This window comes from Hyaena hyaena, unplaced genomic scaffold, assembly GCF_003009895.1.
Source record: "Hyaena hyaena isolate Hyena2069 unplaced genomic scaffold, ASM300989v1 scaffold_92, whole genome shotgun sequence".
Taxonomy (NCBI): domain Eukaryota; kingdom Metazoa; phylum Chordata; class Mammalia; order Carnivora; family Hyaenidae; genus Hyaena; species Hyaena hyaena.
Genome location: NW_024080723.1, coordinates 617,280 through 636,586, shown reverse-complemented (window position 1 = coordinate 636,586; position 19,307 = coordinate 617,280).

Sequence of the window (19,307 nt, the reverse complement as noted above, 5' to 3'; positions counted from 1 at the left end):
TAAAATTTGTTTTTCTCATATAACCTTCTATAAGCAGGCAGGCCAAGGTTGTTAGTGTGTCCCCACCATCCATGTAGCACATGGGTTCCATCTCTGTTCCAGGGTGACTGCTTCAGGTCCCACCATTCCCAGTACATGGGATGAAGAAGCATAGGCCAGTCACGCAAAGGAAGTCCTGGTATTTGTACACATAGTGTCCACGCATCTCCCCTTGGCTGCAATGGTCAAACGTCTACATGTAGGTGCAAGGAGGGAAACATAGTTTAGCTGAGCAGCCATATGCCCAGCTAAATTCTATTACTACAGAAGAAAGGGTGAGTGGATTTGGGGCATCAACTAGCAGTCTTCCATAGGCAGGAAGACAAGGTACTATGCAAAAGAAAAATGGAGGAGTGTGATTTAGATTGGAGGATGTGAAAGTTCTCTGAGGAAGTAGTAAACTAAGACCCGAGGCATAAGTAGGAGAGGCCAGGAAGAGTTCTGGGCAGACCTTGCCCCACAGAATGGGCAGCTCCGAGGCAGCAAAGAGCGAAGCTTTGGTGATACGCAGAATGGGGGGGGGGGGGGGGGGGAAAGGTAAATGCCAAGAGATTAGGTTGGAGAAGTTGGTAGGAGGCAGGTCAGGCAGAAACCTGTGCCTCATGTTAAGCATTTTGGATTTCAATTTACATTCAATGGGATCCATTGAGGGACATTTAAGAGGTCTGATTTGTACCTTTAAAAGATCACTGTGGCTATTGTCTGGAGAATGGAATGGAGGAGGCAGAAGTGGAAGCGAGACTCATTTAGAAAACAACCATTGGTGAGGAGAGAGATTAACAGTAGTTTGGAGCAGAGTGGTAGTGATGGGGCTGGAGAAAAGTGGATGGATTTGAGAGAGAGTGTTTGGAAATGTATCAGCACACTTGGTGATGTTTTGGGTGTGGGAGGCAAGGGAAAGGAGGCGGTAAGAATGACTCACCAGTTTCTGGCTCACGCAAACTGGGTGGATGGTGATAACCTTTACTGAGAGGGAGAAGACTGTGGGAGGAGCGAGTTGGAGGGAAGAAAGGAAGAGTTCACATTTTGGCATAATGCACTGAGATGCTTGCAGGTGGAGCTGTGAAGTAGGCAATTAAATATATGAGTCTAAAGCTCAGAAGAAAGGACTGGACTGGGCAGGTATCAGCACTGAGATGCCATGTACAGTCACGGGGAAGGTCAGTTGGTGTGGGAGGAGGGACAAAGATGGATCAGCCATAGAAGGAGGAGGAAATTCAGAAGGGTATTGTCACTGAAGCCTAGAGAAGAGTTTTTTTAAAGGATTGAATAGATACCACTCCAGCTTCCTTCTTTCAGCTGCCATATAAAACATTATATCCCTGTAGACTAGGGACCTGTAGACAGATAAAATTCTATTACCATGACAGGTGGACAGACCAGATACTAGGTGCAACTAGCAGCCCTCCCACACTAGTTACTGCATCACAGAACCTGACTGGTAGAATTGGCTTGTGTGAGCATAGAGAAAGCTGGAGAGGATAAATACCAAGTTCTGGAGATTGGTTGTCTCATATGAAAGGAAATGGAAGGGGATTGGAGGGAGAGGTGATAAATATTTGTCCAATAAATGGATGATAATAAATGGATAAATTATGAGTGACAAGTGTTAATGAGGTAGGTTCCTTTTAGCTCCCTCTGCCATCATCCCTTCTTTCCTTGGCTTTTGGCTTCAAAAAAAAAGTGCTATTTACACTAGATTCAAAAGATGGCTGAGGCGCCTGGGTGGCTTGGTTGGTTGAGTATCCAGCTCTCGGTTCGTGATCTCATCTCATGGTTTCATAGTTTCAAGCCCTGCATAGGGCTCTGCGCTGGCAATGTGGAGAATGCTTGGGATTCTCTCTTCGTCCCTCTCTCTCTGCCTCTCCCCTACTCTCACTGTCTCTGTCTCTCTCAAAAGATAAATAATTTAGCCCATTTACCCATAGATATCTGTACTTATTTTTTTTTAAGTGGCTTAAAATGTAAATAGGAGGAAAGAAGACTAACTTCTAGAAATCCTTTATTCTGTTATCTTTTTGCTTAATTCTCAGAATTTTCCAGGTAGGTAATCATATCAACCTACAAATAATGATACTGTAGTCTCCTTTCCAAAATTTATATTGAAAATATCGTTACATTAACAAAACAATCATAAATATGATTGATCAATAGTTGTCCCCTTGTGTTATTATTAATTATTATTATTTTTTTTACTATGAGTGCCCCTCTTGCTTCACTACTAAGAATAAGACTAGTGCTTTGAGGTAGATAATTTTTCATTAGGTCACTAAAATATTCCTCTATTTATTTATCAAGTTTAAATAAGAGTTTGTGATGTAGTAAGAGTTTTAAAATTTAGTAATAGGTGTTTTAAGGTAATTTTCTTCATGTAGTTTCAAAGATGTTTTCTTATCTATTCACAATCCAGTACCTTCTCATCATCATATGTGTTTATTAGATGATAATAAATCCACTGTAGTGGGGCATAAAGATAAACCCAGATCGATAAGGAAACACAAAATCAGGTCCTTTCTATCAAAGACATGGCTTAAAGAGGTTGACAATAGAAGGTAGCATATCCTATGAGTGGCACACAGATGAACTTTTCAAAAATATCACTTTTATCACATTCCTCTCTAATTAAGAAAAATTCATTAAATTTTTATGGCTTAATGCATAAAGTTCCAAATTTTTCACCACCTTCAATCAAACACTAAGTCTTGCCAATTTATTTCCTCGGCATTTCTGTAACATGCTTCATCTTGCCCAGCCCCACACAAGCTACGCTAAGGTCTTCATGAAAAAATGTCCAAAATGGCTTCCCTGTCTCCAGCCTTGAAAATCTGTCCAACACAAAGCAAGGCACTAAATAATGGATCACAGTTACATAATTTTTTAAAAGTATACTTATTTCTTAATCTTTTTTAAAAACTCATTATTTTTATTTATTTTTTCAAGAGAGTATACACGCACACGAGTAGGGGAGGGGCAAAGGTAGAGAGAGAGAGAGAGCAAGAATCTTAGGCAGCCTCCACATCCATTGCAGAGCCTGATGCAGGTCTCAGTTTCATGACCGAGAGATCATGACCTGAACCGAAATCAAGAGTCAGTTGCTTAACCAACTGAACCACCCAGGTGCCCCCTTATTTCTTAATCTTTAAATTATTTTCTTAGAGTGTATGACCTATAAAGGTCATAGGGTACAAATTCAATAAATTATAAGAGTAAAATTCAGTAATTCATAATAAATGTAATAAAAACTCTGTTATCACCACCACTAGCAGGAAATCGAATATTACCACACTCCAAAATGTCCCCTTGTGACCTTTACAAATTACTACCCTACCCTTCTCCCTGAAAGTAATCATCGTTCTGATTTGTAACCTCACAGATTTGTTCTGTTTTTGAATTTTACATAAAAGGAATCAAAGTATGTAGTCTTTTGTATTTGATTTCTTATGCTCAAAATTATATTGCTGTGTGTAGTTACTTCATTTTCAATATACAAAGATACCACATTATTTTTTTATACAGTTTCTGGACATTTGGATTATTTATATTCCTTGGCACTTACAAATAATGCTGCTATGAATATTCCTGTACTTGTTTTTTGGTTCACACACATATGAATTTCTATCCTATATACTCAGGGGTGTTATTGCTAAGTTATAGGATATGCACATTTTCACCTTAATTAGTTAGTACCAAAAAGATTCCCAAGGGGATTACAAGAATGTATTCTTGTTGTAATTACAAGAATGTAATTCTTGTTTCATGTCCTTGCCCTGACTTGGTATTTTCAGTCTTTTTTTTTTTTAATCTTTTATTTTGAGATAAATTTTGAAACAAATTTATACTTACAGGGAAGTTGTGAAAACAGAACAGAGAGCTCCCTCAAGCAGCTTCCTCCAATATTAACATCCTACATAATGATAGTACATGATCAAAACAAAGACATTGACACTGCTGAACCTGATACAGATTCTGTTTGGATCTCACCGGTCTTTCCCACCAACATCCTTTTTCCAGGATCGAATCCAGGATTCCACATAACACTTGTGTCTCCCTAGTCTCCTTCAGTCTTGTGATTGCTCCTCAGTCTTCCCTGTCTTCTCATTTACCTTGTTACTAGCACTAGGATACTAGTAGGGTAGTTTATAGAATGACTCTCAATTTATTTTTACTGATACTTTCTCATGGTTAGAGTGAGGCTGTATCTTTGGAGGAAGAATGTCGCTGAGGTATGTGCCCTTCTCAGGTCATATCAGGAAGCACACACATCCTATGATATTAATCTTAATCCCTTGGGAAGGGTGATGCCTATTAGATTTCTCTCTTTTAGCTTCTAATTAACAGTATTTGGAAGGAGATACCTTGATGCTTAATGCAAATATGACTTTTCCCCTTAAACTTCTATTCATTCGTTTTAGCTTCATTGGTTGTTCCTACTGGCAGCTATTATTACTGTGATGTTCTAATGGAGATTTCCTATTTTCCTTATTACCTATGCATTTATTAATTGGAATTTTCTTGCAGAGAAAAATTTTCCCTCTTCTCTGATATATAAATAGGATAATTTTGCCATGAACTTTAGCAAAATATTTTCTAAAGTCCGTCTTCACGCTGGTTGCTTAGTAAACTTATTTTTTAATTTCGGTAAAAATACATAACATAAAATTTACCATTGTAGCCATTTTTGAGTGTATAGCTTAGTAGCATTAAGTATAAGGTTCACTTTGTTGTGCGACCATCACCATCATCTGTCTTTATAACTATTTCCTCTTCCGAAACTGAAACTACATACATATTAAGCAATAACTTCCATCTTCTCCTCCTCTGAGGCTCTGGAACCCATCATTCTGCTTTCTCTATGAATTTGACTACTCTAGCTACTTCAGTAAGGGAAATCATACAGTATTTGTCCTTTTGTGTCTGGTTGGGTTCACTTAGAATGATGTTCTCAGGGTTCATCCATTTTGTAGTGTGTGTCGAAATTTCTTTCCTTTGTAAGGTTGAATAATATTCCATTGTAGGTATGTGCCACGTTGTGTTTATTACTGTGCCTATTTATTTACGTACTTTTAGGAGCTTTTGGCATCAGAAGATGCTCTAGACCCATCTTACAGATTCCAACACTAGAACCAACTTCTCCAAAGAGCTATGGTTTTCACTAGAGGATGGTGATTAGAAACCAACTGATTGTGCCCATTATAACTGGGGTATCACTGTTTCTAGTTCCTATCGGTGGACAGAATAGGAAATGTATGTATGTTTACTAACCCATTTATCCATACATATCTGTATTTATTTCTGTACTTATCTCACTGTATATATAATTAAAAACAAAACAACACATGTTTCAACTGATACTTTCAACTCTATTCCAGCATTAGAGGGCTCCTTTTCACATTCCCCCTTTGCTTATTTATAACTTTTCTTTACCAGTAAGAAACCTGGCTTGCTTTATCTAAAAGATATGTACTTACTTGTTCAAAGTCAGTATTCATGATTCAAGTAGTTTAAATAGTTTCACTGACACCCCAGAGAAATAAGTTTAGCAACTAGAGTGTCTTGGGAATTTTTTTGTTTAGCCTTCCAATATCCAGTCAAAACACTGTTTTCCAAAGTTCCTTGGGTCAGCTCCTTTCTTATTCAGCCCTTCAACGTGGTGACTCATGTATAAGGCAATTAGATTAATTTGTAATGTACTTAGAATTACTTGCTAAAATGTTGCATTTTATCTCGAATTGCCCTCCCACGTTCTATTTTTTTATTTACTTACAATAGAATTCATTAATTTTGGTGGATTGTTCTCTGGGTTAAAAAAAATGCACAGAGTCATATTCCTATCAGCTCAGTAACAGAAAACAACCATCACCCTAAAAATGCCCTTGTGCTGTGTCACTTTGTAATTAACCCCCTAACTCCTGGCAACCACTTATCCTATCAGTGCCTATAGACTGCCTTTTCTAGAATGTCCTATAAACGGAATCATACAAAATGTAACCTTTTAGTTCTGACTTCTTTCACTTCGCAAATTCTGTTTAAGATCCACTGATGATATTGTCTGAGTCAATCATTTATTCCTCTCATTGTGGAGTAGTGTTCCATTTTATAGTCTGAGCACTATCTTTCATCCACTCACTGACTGAAGGATAGCTGGGCAGTTTCCAGTTATTGGTTGTTATTATTAATAAAACTTGTATAAATACGTGTATACATATTTTGTGTAAAGAAAGGTTTTCAGTTCACTTGAGTAAATACTTAAGAGTGGGGTTGCTGGGGCACATGGGGCACATGTTTAAGTTTATAAGAAACAGCCAAACCATTTTCAGTGCAGCTATAACATTGGCATTTTTGCCAGCAAACATGGCAATACTTTGCCAGCATTTGTTATTTACAGTGTTTATTGTAACCCTAATAGGTATGCAATGGCATATCATTATGGTTTTCATTTGCCTTTCCCTACAACTAAAAATATTGCACATCTTTGCATATGCTTACATTTCTCTTCTTTGGTAAAGTGTCTGTCAAATCTTTCACCCAATTTTTTAATTGAATACATTTAGGCAACTTTATTTTTATTTTTATTTTTTAAAGAGAGAGCAACCATGCAAGTGGAGAAGAGGGGCGAAGGGGGGGAGAGAGAGAGGTGGGGGGGAGAGAGAGAGAGAGAGAGAGAGAGAGAGAGAATCCCAAGCAGAGTCCATACTCAGTGCAGAGCCCATTGTAGAGCTGCATTCCAGGACACTGAGATCATGACCTGAGCCCAAATCAAGAGTCAGTGCTCAACCAACTGAGCCACCCAGGCACCCCTAGGCAACTTTTATTAAAATGGAAAAAAAAAAAAAAAGCCTTTCTAAGTACCAGGCACTTGGCATACATTAGTAAATTGGGAATGGGGATAGGATACGGAAATGAATTTGGAGGCATGGTATAAACCTTCAAGGAACCAATTGTCTAATGAGGGAGGCATATAGATAAATCTTGTAATTATAAGCACAAGAAGCTATTGATTGCTACCACTGATTGAACACTTCCTAGGAACTAGGACCTATGCCAGGGACTTAACATATACAGATGCTGATTTAGATGCACAAAGTCTGATTTTACAACATTTTAAGGTAGTTACTACTGTTCCCATTTTGCAGAAGAAAAAAGTGAGGCCACCAATTTTAATTTCCCTAAGGTCACGTAGCTAGATTGATGAAAATATGCTATCTATTATATCTTATTAGGTTTCTTTTGAGGCTTAGGAACATTTCTGTTGGAAAGTTTATTTAAAAGGAATAATTTTTTTTTTTAAAGTGAAGTATAATTGACCTATAATATCCTATTAGTTTCAAGTATAGAGCATACTGATTCAATTTTTTTCTGCATTATGAAATGATCCCCATGATAAATTTAGTTACTATTACCATACAAAGCTATTACAATATTAGAACTATATTTTTTATGGTCTAAATTGTATCCCATGAATTATTTATTTTGTAAGTGAAAGTTTGTACCTCTTAATCCCCTGCACCTATATCACCAGCCTTCCCAACCCCCTTCTCTTCTGGTAACCAACAGTATCTATGTTTGTGTATCTATGACTCTATTTCTGTTTTGATTTGTTTGTTCCTTAGTTTTTTAGATTCCACATATAAGTGAAGTCATATAGTATTTCTCTTTCTCTGATTTATTTCATTTAGCAAATACCTTCTAGGGCCATCCCTGGTACCACAAATGGCAAGATTTTCATTCTTTTTCATGGCTAATATTATATATGTATATCATATTTATCCATTTATCTATTAGTGGACACTTTTTCCATTTTTATTGGGTTATTTTCTTATTATTGAGTTTTGAGAGTTCCTTATATATTCTGGATATAAGTCCTCTACCAGATATGTGATTTGCAAATGTTACTACGAGACCATAGATTGTCTTTTCATTCTCTTAACAGTGCCCTTTGCAGGGCAGAGTTTTTAATTTTTATAAAATCCAATTTATCAACTTTTTAATTTTATGGATTATATTTTTGGTGTCCTATCCAAAAGATCTTTGCCAAATGCATAAAATTAATGGTTGGTTCTTTGAAAAGATCAATAAAATTGATAATCTTCTAACCAGATTTAAAGGAGATGAAAAGAGAAGATACAGTTACCAGTACAAAAGAATGAGAGGATATCATTACCAACCTTACTGAAAAGATAATAATATTACAAGAAATTTTATACTAATAAATTTGTCAACTTAAATATACAAATTTTTTTCAAAGATATGAACTATCAAAGCTACTTGAACAAGAAATAGAGAACACAATTAGTCATGTATCTATTAAAGAAATAATATTTGTACTTTAATACTTTCTCACAAAGAGAATTCAGGCCTACATGGTAAGTTTTACCAAATGTTTAAGAAATAATACAACTTCTACGCAATTCCAGAAACCGAAGAGAAGGGAACTCTTCCCAACTCAATTATATGAGACTAACATTACCGTGATCCTAAAACCAGACAAAAATATTGTAAGAAAATAAAACTACAGGCCAATATCCCTAACATAAATACAAAAATTCTTTTTAAAAATTTTTTTTTCTTACAAATAGTTTATTGTCAAGTTGGTTTCCATATAACACTCAGTGCTCATCCCCACAAGTGCCCTCCTCCATGCCCATCCCCCCCTCCCCCCCACATCTATCAGTCCTCAGTTTTTGTCAGCATTCAAGAGTCTCTCATGGTTTGCCTCTCTCCCTTTCCCCCACCATTTCTCCCCTTCTTCTCCCCCATGGTCCTCAGTTAAGTTCCTCCTAATCCTCCTATACGTGCAAACATATGATATTTGTCCTTCTCTGCCTGACTTATTTCGCTCAGCATAACACCCTCAAGGTCCATCCATGTTGCTACACATGGCCAGATTTCATTGTTTCTCATTGCCATGTAGTATTCCATGGTATAGATAAACCACATCTTCTTGATCCATTCATCTGTTGATGGACACTTAGGCTCTTTCCATGTTTTAGCTATTGTGGAGAGTGCTGCTATGAACATTGGGGTACATGTGCTCCTATGCCTCAGCATTTCTGTATCCCTTGGGTAAATTCCTAGCAGTGCTATTGCTGGGTCATAAGGGAGTTCTATTGTTAGTTTCCTGAGGAACCTCCACACTGTTTTCCAGAGGGGCTGTACCAGTTTACATTCCCACCAACAGTGTAGGAGGGTGCCCGTTTCTCCACATCCTCGCCAGCATCTAGAGTTCTCTGATTTGCTCATTTTAGCCACTCTGACTGGCGTGAGGTGGTATCTCAGTGTGGTTTTGATTTGTATTTCCCTGATGAGGAGGGATGCTGAGCATCGTTTCATGTGTCTGTTGGCCATCTGGATGTCCTCTTTGGAGAAGTGTCTGTTCATGTCTTCTGCCCATTTCTTCACTGGGTTGTTTGTTTTTCGGGCGTGTAGTTTGGTGAGTTCCTTATAGATTCTGGATATTAACCCTTTATCTGATATGTCATTTGCAACTATCTTTTCCCATTCCGTTGGTTGCCTATTAATTTTCTGGGTTGTTTCCTTGGCTGTGCAGAAGCTTTTAATCTTGATGAGGTCCCAACAGTTTATTTTTGCTCTTGATTCCCTTGCTTTTGGGGATGTGTCAAGTAAGAAGTTGCTGCGGTGGAGGTCAAGGAGGTTGTTTCCTGCTTTCTCCTCTAGGGTGTTGATAGTTTCCTGTCTCACGTTCAGGTCCTTTATCCATTTTGAGTTGATTTTTGTGCATGGTGTGAGAAAATGATCTAGTTTCATTCTTCTGCATGTTGCTGTCCAGTTCTCCCAACACCATCTGTTAAAAAGGCTGTCTTTTTTCCATTGGATATTCTTTCCTGCTTTGTCAAAGATCAGTTGGCTGTATACTTTTGGGTCCACTTCTGAGTTCTCAATTCTGTTCCATTGGTCTATGTGTCTGTTTTTGTGCCAATACCATACTGTCTTGAGGATGACAGCTTTGTAGTAGAGGCTGAAGTCTGGGATGGTGATACCTCCCGTTTTGGTTTTATTTTTCAGTATTACTTTGGCTATTCGGGGTCTTTTGTGGTTCCATACAAATTTTTGGATAGTTTGTTCTAGTTTTGAGAAGTATGCTGGTGCAATTTTGATTGGAATTGCATTGAATGTGTAGAGTGCTTTAGGTAGTAATGACATCTTAACTATATTTATTCTTCCTATCCATGAGCATGGAATGTTTTTCCATTTCTTTGTGTCTTCTTCAATTTCCTTCATAAGTTTTCTATAGTTTTCATCATACAGATCTCTTGTATCCTTGGTTAGGTTTATTCCGAGGTATTTTATGGTTTTTTGTGCAATTGTGAATGGGATCAGTTTCTTGATTTCTCTTTCTGTTGCTTCATTATTGGTGTATAAAAATGCAACCGATTTCTGTACGTTGATTTTGTACCCTGCAACTTGGCTGAATTCTTGGATCAGTTCTAGTAGGCTTCTGGTGGAGTCTGTCGGGTTTTCTATGTAGAGTATCATGTCATCTGCGAAGAGTGAAAGTTTGACTTCCTCTTTGCCAATTCTGATGCCTTTGATTTCCTTTTGTTGTCTGATGGCTGATGCTAGGACTTCCAGCACTATGTTAAACAACAGTGGTGAGAGTGGACATCCCTGCCGTGTTCCTGATCTCAGGGGGAAAGCTCTCAGTTTTTCCCCGTTGAGGATGATGTTAGCTGAAGGCTTCTCATAGGTGGCTTTGATGATGTTTAAGTAGGTTCCTTCTATCCCGACTTTCTCTAGAGTCTTTATTAAGAAGGGATGCTGTATTTTGTCAAATGCTTTTTCTGCATCTATTGACAGGATCCTATGGTTTTTATCTTTTCTTTTATTGATGTGATGTATCACATTGATTTGCGAATGTTGAACCAGCCCTGTAACCCAGGAATGAATCCCACTTGATCTTGGTGGATGATTCTTTTTATGTGCTGCTGGATTCGATCATAGATGCAAAAATTCTTAATGAAATTTTAACAAATTGCATCCAGCAATATATTAAAAATCACAACACACTCTGACCACTGGGGTTTATTCCAAGAATGCAAGGTTGGATCAATATTTAAAATCCAATCAGTGTAATTCACTATGTGGACGGAATGAAAAAGAAACGTGATTATCTCAGCAGAACAAGCTGACAGACTCTAACATCTATTCAATTTAGTAGTTCTATTTAATGTAACAAGGCTAGAAAAATAAAAAGCATGACAATTGGAAAGAGAAAAAAAAGTAAAACTGTCTATTCATAGGTGACATGTTTGTCCTAAACAATCTTTAATGAAAGAACTGATAGAACTAATTAGTGAGAACATCCAATTTGCAGGATACAAAAATCAACTTAAAAATGAGTCATATTTTACTGTATGGGCAGTGAATGGCAAGTAATTTACACTTATGAGATATTACCATATACATGACATCAAAAATATAAAATACTTATTTTTGACCTGTTAAAAATTTTTTGTTAAAAACTTTTTAGTGTTGAAAACTAAAAAACATTGCTGAGAGAAATTAAAGAAAATCTAAATAAATGGAAGTAATGAACCATAATATTGGATTAGGGTCAGTATCCTTAAGATGTCAGTTCTCCCCTAATCTACAGATTAAAGACAACTCCAGTTAAAATCTCTGTAAGCTTTTTTGTAGGAACTGACAAACTGATTTCTAAAATTTACAGATGTGAAGGGTCTGGTATGCAGAACAGCTGTGAAAAAGAGCAAAGTTGGGGGACTTATACTATCTAATTTCAGAACTTTTTATAAACCTACAGTAACAAGACAGTGTGGTATTGGTTTAAAGATATTATAGGGACAAATGGGACAGAATGGAGAGTCCAGAAAGAGACACACACATATACAGTTGATTTTCAACGAAGCCACCAAAGTGATTCGATAGAGAAAGGATAATTTTTCCAGCATACGTTCTGGAACATTGATTGTCCACATTTAAAAAGTGCTACTGGCTTGCTCAGTCAGTGGAACATGTGACTCTAGATCTTCGGGTCATGAGTTCAAGCCCCACATTGGGCATGGAACCTACTTAAAAAAAACAAAAATAAATAAATAAAAATAAATAAAAGGTGCGCCTACACCTTACTTCATACCCCCTATGAAGTTAACTCAAAATTAATTATACACTTAACTATAATAGATAAAACCATAAAACTTCTAGGGGAAAACTTCTTTTATATTTAATTTGTCAATTTTTCTTAAATATTAAAAATATAAACTATAAAATAACAAATTGGACTTCATCAAAATTAAGAAAGTTTTCTCTCCAAAATACAATGTTATAACAATGAAAAGGCAAGGCATAGGATAGGGGAAATATTTTCAAACATATGTCCAACAGATGACTTGTATCTAGAATATATGAGAACTCTCACAGCTCAACAATATCAAGACAAACTGATTTAAAAACTGGCAAAGAGGGGCGCCTGGGTGGCTTAGTCGGTTAAGCGTCCGACTTTCGCTTAGGTCATGATCTCGCGGTTCGTGGGTTCGAGCCCTGCGTCGGGCTCTGTGCTGACTGCCAGCTCAGAGCCTGGAGCCTGTTTCAGAGTCTGTGACTCCTCTCTCTGACCCTCTCCTGCTCACGCTGTCTCTCTCTCTCTCTCCTAGAAATAAATAAAACATTAAAAAAAATTTAAAAAAAAATTAAAAATGGGCAAAGATTTCAAATGTACTTTACCACAGAATATGTCAGTGGCAAATAAGCACATGGAAAGATGCTCAATATCATTAGTCGTTAATCTTTTTTTAATATTTATTTTTGTATCTTGAGAGAGAACACGCACACGGGTGAGGCAGAGAGAGAGAGGGAGAGAGATTATCCCAAGCAGGTTTTGTGCTGTCAGCACAGAGCCCATCATGGGGCTCTATCTGAAGAACTGCAAGATCATGACCTGAACAGAAATCAAGGGCACTTAACCAACTGGGCCACCCAGGTGCCCCCTTAGAGCAATCTTTGAAATAGGTACAAATTTGCCTCGATACCCCAGAGACGTTTGGCAATGTCTGAAGACATCTTTGATGATCACACCTGGGTTGGAGGGTATACGTTTCCTGTAATGCACAGTACAGGCCCCCACACAAAGAATTATTTGGTCTAAGATGGCAGTAGTAATAAGGTTGAGAAACTTTGCCTTAGAGACATACAAATAAAAAACTTGGTGATATACCAGTACGCATATAATAGAATAAGTAAACAAATGAATAAATGGTAAATTAGAAGACTGGACATACCAAGTATTGAATGTGGAGTAAGTGGAAGCTTATGCAGAGCTGGTTGGAATATAAAATACCACTTTGGAAACTAATTTGGCAGTTTCCTTGAAAGTTAATCATAAACCTATTCCAGCTATTCTATTCCTAGGTATTTCTCCAAAAGAAATGAAGGCATATGTTCACGTAACGACTTATCCATGAATGTACACAGCAGCTTTATTTGTAACAGCCAAGAATGGAAACAACCCAAATGTCCATCAATACATGAATGGATAAACAAATTGTGGTTTATTCATACAACGGAATACTATTCAGTAAAAAGAAGCAAGTACTGATCTATACATTAATAAATATATAAACATATATGGATGAATATCAGGAATAATTATCTTGAGTGAAAGAAGCCAGACACTCCCCTCCAAAAAAGGAAAGTCCAGTATAGTTCCATTTATAAAACTCTTTTTTTATAAATAACTGACCTACAGGAACAGAAAGCAGATCAGTGGTTGTCTGGGAATGAAGGTGAGAGGGGCAGGGAAGGGAAGAATTATAAAGGGGCATGAGGAGAAGTTGGAGGATGATGGATATGTTCATTACCTTAATTGCGGTGATGGTTTTAGTAGTGATTTATAAAAAATTTATCAAATCATACACTTTAAATATGTGCAGTTTAATGCATATCAATTATAACTCAGCAAAGCTGGGGCGGCAGGGAGGCTGTGACTCATGTTCTGTGTCTGTCAGTAAAATCACCCCTTTTGTCCTGGCCACTACGGACTGGACCACATCTTACTTTATAAGCCCAGTGCAGCTCTGCAATACGGGACTGAAAGGGAGTCGATGCCTCAGAGTATTTGTGACTTGAAACTCTGGCCAAGAGGAATGCCCCAGATTGGATGCTTCCAAAGGACCTGTGATATTATACAAGAAATTAGGAAACTTCCCTTCCTTGCTATATAAAGTTACCATTTATTTTTAGAATAAACTCTCATTACTAAGGCTAATCTGTGCATGTTAAGGAGCCAGAAAAGTACACCTACTCATATTCAGCCTCCATATGCTTGCTGAAGTGTTCTTCCAGAACTTCTAGACAATGCGGTAAGAAAATAAAAGATGAATTATACACATTGGAAAGGAAGAAATGAAATTGTATTATGTATACAGTTTGTATAGCTAGAAAATTCAGGGGAATCAAACTGAAGAATTATTAGAACTAAAAAAAATTGGTTTATGTGATATGGCAAGGTACAAAATTGATATACAGAATTCAGAATTTCCTAAATACCATTTAAAGAATAAACACCATATTACCGGGGAAAAATAACACCAATCAGAATGATAAGAAAATTCTCACTATCTTGGTCACTTCCCTCTGAACATTTTCTAGTTCTGTATTCTTCTCAAAGTGTTATCTTGGGAATCAACTGGAATTTATTTATGATCTTATAGCCTTTCTGGAGAAGCTATTGCTGTGATATCCAGAGTGTCATCATCTCCTCTTGATTCAGTACAATGCCTCTGTTTCTATTTCACTCAGCATATCAGTTGAAAACAATGTTTTGCATGCAATAGACATGCCACTGATCCTTCCTACCATTTGGTTGTCTAGGAGTTTACTAATGAGTTAATTTACATAAAATGATCTTTTTTCATACTAGGTAGTTTTCTGTATGATGATGGACTTATATAATTAAGGAGAGCTGTGTAGGTAAAACAGTATGTTTGTAATTATGGACTTAAAAAGACAACAACGAAGGTGCCTGTATGGCTCAATTGGTTAAGCATCCAACTTTGACTCAGGTCATGATCTCCTGGTTCGTGAGTTCGAGCCCCACATTGGCTTCTGTGCTGATAGTGAGGAGCCTGCATGGGATTCTCTCTCTCTCCCTCTCTCTCTGCCCCTCCCCTTGCCAAAGCAATAAATAAACTTAAAAAATATAAAAAGACAAAAACAAGGAAATATCTGTGTATTCACCAACTTGTATTAAAATAGTATTTAAAACTTTTGCTATATGGTATTTTAGAATGTATGTCAAAACAAAAGTATGAAATAATTGAACTATTCTAAATGATTTAAAGTCAAATAGTATTTTTATTTCTATTGCTTTTTGCTTTTATTTTTTAAGTTATAAAAAAATTCCAGCTAGTTAACATACAGTATAATAGTTTCAGATGTACAATATAGTGATTCAGTACTTCCATACAACACCCAGTGCTCATCACAAGTGTACTCCTTTTTTGTTTTTGAGGTTTATTCATTTTTGAGAGAGAGAGAGACACACACAGAATCTGAAGCAGGCTCCAGGCTCTGAGTTGTCAGCCCAGAGCCTGATGCAGGGCTTGAACTCATGAACTGTGAGATCCTTACCTGAGCTGAAGTCAGATGCTTAACCACTTAACTGACTGAACACACCCAGACACCCCACAAAAAGTATACTCCTTAATCCCTATAACCTATTTCACACATCTCCCCACTGACCTTCCCTCTGGTAACCATCAGTTTGTTCTCTATATTAAGAGTCTGTTTCTTGGTTTGCTTCTTTCTTTCTGTTTTCTCTTTGCTTGTTTGTTTTGTTTCTTAAATTCCATATATGAGTGAAATCATATGATATTTATTTTTTTGTCTTATTTTGCTTAGCATAATACTCTCTAGCTCCATCATAGTGGACACTTGAACCTGAGCTCTTTCCATACTTTGGCTGTTGAAGATAATGCTGCTATAAATATAGGGGTGCATGTATTCCTTTGAATGAGTATTTTTATATTCTTTGGGTAAATACTGAGTAGTGCAGTTGCTGGGTTGTAGGGTAGTTCTATTTTTAACTTTCTGAGGAATCTCCGTTCTGTTTTCCAAAGTGGCTCCACCTATTTGCATTCCCAATAACAGTACAAGAGAGTTCCTTTTTCTCCACATCCTTGCCAACACCTGTTGTTTCTTGTTTTGGGGTTTTGTTTTGTTTTTGGATATGATTCATGCCCAGTTAACAGCCCAACACAGGGCTTAAACTCACAACCCTGAGACTAAGACCTGAGCTGAGATCAAGAGTTGGACACTTAACTGACTAAGCCATCAGGCACCCCTCTTGTGTTTTTTATTTTAGCCATTCTGACAGGTATGAGGTGATATCTCACTGTAGTTTTGATTTGTGTTTCCCTGATGATCAGTGATATTGAGCATCTTTTAATGTGTCTGTTAGCCATCTGGATGTCTTCTTTGGAAAAATGTCTATTCATATCTCCTGCCCTTTTTTAAAAAAAATTTAATGTTTATTTAAAACTTTTGCTATATGGTATTTTAGAATGTACTTTTGAGAGACTGAGTGATCATGCAAGCGGGGAGGGGGATAGAGATAGGAGACACAGAGTCTGAAGCAGGCTCCAATCTCTGAGCTATCAGCACAGAGCCAGACACAGGGCTCGAACCCACGAACTGTGAGATTATGACCTGAGCCAAAGTCGGACGCTCAACCGACTGAACCACTCAAGTGCCCCTTCTCACATTTTTCATTTGGATTATTTGTTTTTTTGGCTGTTAAGTTTTATAAGTTCTTTGTATATTTTGGATACTAGCCCTTTATCAGGTATGTCATTTGCAAATATCTTCTCCCATTCCATAAGTTGTCTTTTAGTTCTGTTGTATTTATTATTAAAAACATCCCAACTATTCACTCTGGGACCCTGAGGCCTGAGGACACTGAATTCCCTCACTGTATGTAGATAAATAACTCAACCTCTATTGTTATGAGAGTCTCATATATAAAATGAATGAACTTGGAATTGGTCATCTTTAAGATCTCTTTATATAAACTTTGTTGTGATTCTGTAGTCTGTACATATCAAGTGTTTTCATCTCTGTTTTAAAAAGATATGCAGTAAACAGTGTTTCTCTTTAAAACAAAAAGGCCTGGAGGGTAAACATAAGTTTTGTGTTGCTATTGTTGAAAATGTTATTGTAATACCACTAGTCTTCTATGTATCCTATATTGAAAATATGACATGGGACATAGAGAATGTAAAAGGAACCATAATTCTGTCTATTGTCACTTAACTAGATTGGAATTTGACTCTCTACCAAATTTAATGTTGTTGGGGCGCCTGGGTGGCTCAGTTGGTTAAGCGTCCAACTTCGGCTCAGGTCATGATCTCACAGTTCGTGGGTTCGAGCCCCGTGTCTGGCTCTGTGCTGACAGCTCAGAGACTGGAGCCTGCTTCAGAGTCTGTGTCTCCCTCTCTCTCTGCCCCTCCCCCACTCCCTCTCTGTCTTTGTCTCTCAAAATAAAATAAAAGACATTAAAAAAATTTTTTTTAATTTTTAAAAAAATATTGCTAAGGCATACCTGGGTGGTTTGGTTGGTTAAGTGTGCAACTTTGGCTCAGGTCGTAATCTCACACTTTGTGGGTTTGAGCCCCGTATTGGGCTCAGTGCTAACAGCTGAGAACCTGGAGCCTGCTTCAGATTCTGCCTGTCTGTCTCTCAAAAATAAATAAAAATTTTAAAAAGAAATTAAAATTTTAAATTTAATATTGCTAAAATAAGAGGAATAAAGTTTATATACTTAAATACCAGGTCATCATCATACTGGCAATAAGTAATGAAATACCCAGTTATTAAAAGTTTTCTTTTTAAGTTTTTATTTTTATTTATTTGAGAGAGACAGAGACAGAGTACATGTGAGTGGAGAAGGGGAAGAGAGAGGGGAAGAAAGAGAATCCCAAGCAGTGTCTGCCCTGGCAGCATGGAGCCTCATGCAGGGCTCGATCTCACAAACCTTGAGATCATGACCTGAACCGAAATCAAGAGTCAGACACTTAACCAACCGAGCCACCCAGGCGCCCCTGAAATATCAATTACTGAACAATTATTCAGTTAAAATTTATTAGGTGCTCAAAGTTCTGGTACAGTCCTTATGGAAATGGAATAATCTACGGTGTGTGTACGCGCGCGCGCGCGCGCACACACACACACACACACACACACACACACACACACAGAAACAAAACAGGCCAAAACATTAAAAAAAGTTTTTTTAATGTTTATTTATTTTTGAGAGAGAGAGACAAAGACAGAGACAGACAGACAGCATGAGCAGGGCAGGGACAGAGAGAGAGGCAAATTGCAGGCTGCAGGCTCCGAGCTGTCAGCAGAGCCTGATATGGGGCTCAAACCCACAAACTGTGAGATCATGACTTCAGCTGAAGTCAGACGCTTAACTGACTGATCCACTTAAAATAATTTTCCATAATACCATGTGTATTACTCCTTTGGAGATTACTAGATATAAGAAGATAGCTCTGGTGTCTTAACATTCACATCAAATACTTCTGGACATACTCATTCATTTGACCAATATTTACTGAGTGCCCATTTTATGACTCATACTGTTCGAGGTGCTCCCAATCCAGCCACATATGTTTAAAAGTCCTTACTTTCATCAAGCTTACATTTCAGAGGGTATATATGACTTGTAGCCCAATTGTTACTTTTTTCTTAAAGAAATGTATCAACTTTATTTCACTGCATACCCTAGTTATAAAATATATAATTCTTGTATATTGGAAACAAACTACAATGATACAGAAAATGAAGATTCTTTTACAATCCTATCCACTGGTATAATTACTATGAATAGTTTGGTGTATTTATTTACAGGCTTCTAGAATAGTTTTTTTTTTTTTAATTTGCAAACTGAATCACTCTTTTATAAACTGTTTTCTCACTTGGCAACACCATATACCATTACCCTATATCATGAGTATGTTTGTGTAAAAAGGCATCTAGATGTAACTCTTTCTTTTTGTTGGTTGCATAATTCACAGTATACACAGACTGCAAGTTATTTTAGCCATTCTTTTATTAAGATCATTGAGGTTATTTCCAGTTTGCCCAATATGATTACTGTTTTGCTCAAGAAATCTTTGCCTATCCCAAGGTATTCTCAAATTCACCATGTGGCACCTAGAGTCAGAGAGAGGTCCGGCTTGTGTCTGGGTCACTAGACTAGGGAAACAGAAATTGGAGTTTAGGGATTGGGC